The sequence below is a fragment of the Uloborus diversus genome, chromosome 10 (assembly GCF_026930045.1).
Source record: "Uloborus diversus isolate 005 chromosome 10, Udiv.v.3.1, whole genome shotgun sequence".
Classification (NCBI taxonomy): domain Eukaryota; kingdom Metazoa; phylum Arthropoda; class Arachnida; order Araneae; family Uloboridae; genus Uloborus; species Uloborus diversus.
Genome location: NC_072740.1, coordinates 121,687,022 through 121,690,331, shown reverse-complemented (window position 1 = coordinate 121,690,331; position 3,310 = coordinate 121,687,022). Strand labels below are relative to the sequence as shown.

The window sequence follows — 3,310 nt, the reverse complement described above, 5'->3', positions numbered from 1 at the left end:
TAATAGTTGCTTATAAATACTAGTACCGTACATCTATTCCTATTTCTTTATTTTTTTTTCTTTTTTACTGATTGAGTGTTGATATTTTAACATAATAAAAGTCAATTATTGATTCGTGTAAGTATTTGAGATTATTCGGTAAAATTGAAAAACGTTTTGATTTCATTTTAACATTGTTGCAAGAAAGGGGATGATGTCCAGGTCCGGACCTCTAGCTTGAAGCTCAAAATCAATTAATTAGTTCTTACAAAATAGTTCTTATAAAACTAACTCCCAGATTGGAAATTAAAATTTTTCTCTCTCATTTAAAATATGTTTTTTCATCATCTAAATCAGTTTTGTATGTGCGTCTGCGTAAAACTTAAACCAAATTATGACTGCATCTATTTACATTTTCAAGTAGCCGAGTTGCACTTCTTGAATTGAATATTCACTGTCAGGAAAGGATTAAAAATTTGAGGGTTCTTTCAACTTTTAAATCATTTTGCAGCGGAAATCGTAAAAAAATCGTAAAATCGTACAAAATCGTAAAAAAATGCTTGGAATGACAAATTTGGTTCAGTAAAAGAAAGAAAGAATAAATAATTCTTTGTAATATTCATGTTCAAATGAGCCAATTTATTAATCTAAATCTCGTTTTAAATTTTTTCATTCAACCCTCAAATGGTGTATGTGTGTACGCTTTTTATTTATTTTTTTTTAAATAGCTAAGCAGCGACTACATTTAAAAAGTAGTTTGTGGTTGCTGCAAAAAAAGATGTAGTTTTTCCGACTTACTTATTACCACATTTCCCCACAAGTAACCTTATTTCTTTATATTTCTTAACACATAGCAAATCAACGCCTTGGAACGCTTTATAATCGCATACACATATTGTGCATAATGGATTACTCGGAGTATACTCTCAGAAAAATGATGGGAACATTTCTAAGTCTCAGTATGACGCAACCGAGCTGTCGACATTTTACATGTGGCAATTGCTTCACACGCAATGTCACTTGAAGATTAATGCCGCCCAATATTTAAATGAGTGATTGCAACAAATTTCTGCAATTGCACTCACACACACGAACAATTACTAGTGATCTTCGATTGAGAGGGACAGCACGAACGCAGCCCTTGCGATAAAAAATTACGCACCCTAATCAACCGCAATTTGTGAATAGCGTCAGCCCTCGGAAGTGCGATGAAGGCCCCGGGTTTGGGGGACCCTCCTCGTTGATTAAGTTATCCCCAAAGCCAAGTAAATATGCTCGAGGAACTGGAACTGGAACTAATTTTGTACAGGTGCCGGGGCGTACCCACTTTACCTGATATTCATACGAAATAGGAATGGAACAATGAATGACATGGATTGGTGCGAAGAAGAGAGGAGAGAGCAAAGAAAAAAAAAGTTTATAAATTTCCTTTTTAGTGAGCTGGCTATTAAATTGTTTAAACCGCCAAGGCAATCAGCCGATATCGAACCCGCGACCTTCCGGATACAGGCCCGGGGCCTTACCGATTACGCCATCTCGGCTCTATGCTCGAGGAAATAACGAACACACCTATATACTACTTCTGATATTAGAATAAACTGGTTGCGGGTCTTCTAGGAGGAGCTCCACTTCAAAAATACTTCTGATTGAAACCAAATAAAACACACGTATCGTTTTCAGTAATTCGAAACTGTTTGATTTACTAATCAAAAGCGTTAAACCTATACGAGTTCCAAAAATCACACTCGGACCACGCTCTACCGGTTTGGTAGTGTTTCAAACGGTAATAATGTTATACTTGCTACCCTTGCCCGAACTCTCCCACAACCTGGCCGTTCTAACTCAGACTAGTTCTTTTTACGGTTTACCGGACTGGTGGCTTGCTTATTTTGAATACTTAATAAAATGTTGCCAATAATAATAATGTAATAAATCAGACTATCGTTGAAACTTTTTTTCTCAAACGAATAATAGCCTTCTTGTGGCAACAGAATCACTTATCAATGTAACACAAGTATTGAATTTTCAATTAAAGCTTAAATATTTCTTCTTTCAATTGATGAAAATCATTGTTTCATTCTCTAAACAAATACCGAGATCTTTTCAGACTTTAATTAAATGTCAAATACTTTATGAGTAAGTAACCATGGCTAATAACGTACTCACTGCACAGCTGAAAGGAAAATATAATCAAAATAAAACTACTATGAAATTTTACACCGTGTCACATGGATCTGTAAAGAAGGAGATGCATTGAATATATTGAACTTGAGTTTCGTACACTTACCAAGAATTATTATTGAGAGTCTCATTTTTATCAAACATTGAACAATATTTTTTCCCCCTTGTTAAAGAGAAAAGAGCTCAATGCAGAAATTCGGAAAATTTTTACCAGAAGCAAAAAACGACGTAGAAGAATATCTATACAAATTTACACATTTTTGATAAATAATACACTTTTTTTCAACATCACAAACACGTTTGAAATGCGTCATTCATGCGTTATATTACTGACACTAAAGTGATGCCGCTAATAATTCGGCCATCCGCAATAATTTAGCCGGGCGCAATCGCTGCATCTTCATCACAGCCCCAATATTCCCAATCAAGTTCATGGAAGTACAACAGAGAAGAAAGAAACTATACCCAAATTATACAAATACTTTAATTTTAGAGATGACAATAGATCAGCAATAGGTCAGGTCCGTCGTTTAAATTTTTTTCATACGGAAGCAAGGGTATGAGTATGTCTCAAGCTGAAGGTCCCTTAATAACTGAAAGTCAAGGAGGCGGGTGCAGATCTCTTTTCACTACCCTAAACTGACGGAAGTACTGAGATGGGCGAGATTTGGGTTTTAACTCCCAGTGGTATATAACACCATCGTTCTTTTAGGTTGGGAAACAAAATTTATCCGTTCAAGATCATACATAGAATCATTTCTATAGTATGATTAGCGAGTTTGCTCACCGAACTTCACAGAAAATCCTACCACGATGATGTGGAATGGTTTCTATCTGAGCGTGAAGCCGATGGTGGCAGTTTTTAACTTGCATCCCTTTAATGATCGCGCTTTCCGACTCCGTGGCAGTTGGAGAATAGAAACTCGTTCTGAGTTATTATTAAAACCGACGCTAAAATAATCGGTACAAATGGAGATTTACAAGTGAATTTATATAATTCCCGTTTCGTAATGGGTTATGTAAGAAAAGTCGATGCATAGCAAATTTCGTTTAGTTTTCATAGCTGCTTGGCTTTTTCTATAACGTATAGTATCTCTACGTGACGAGGGTTCACAGAATTTTTATTTCTGTCTACGTTCGATATACTATA

At 35.6% G+C, this 3,310-nt stretch overlaps 1 non-coding gene across 1 annotated transcript; it reads left to right on the top strand.

Moving 5' to 3' along the window:
• The first annotated feature begins 2,897 nt into the window (after positions 1 to 2,897).
• Positions 2,898 to 3,097, top strand: LOC129231886 (small nucleolar RNA U3). Its single transcript, XR_008581312.1, has one exon. It is a non-coding gene; the product is annotated as a small nucleolar RNA U3 (small nucleolar RNA).
• The last annotated feature ends 213 nt before the right edge of the window (positions 3,098 to 3,310 follow it).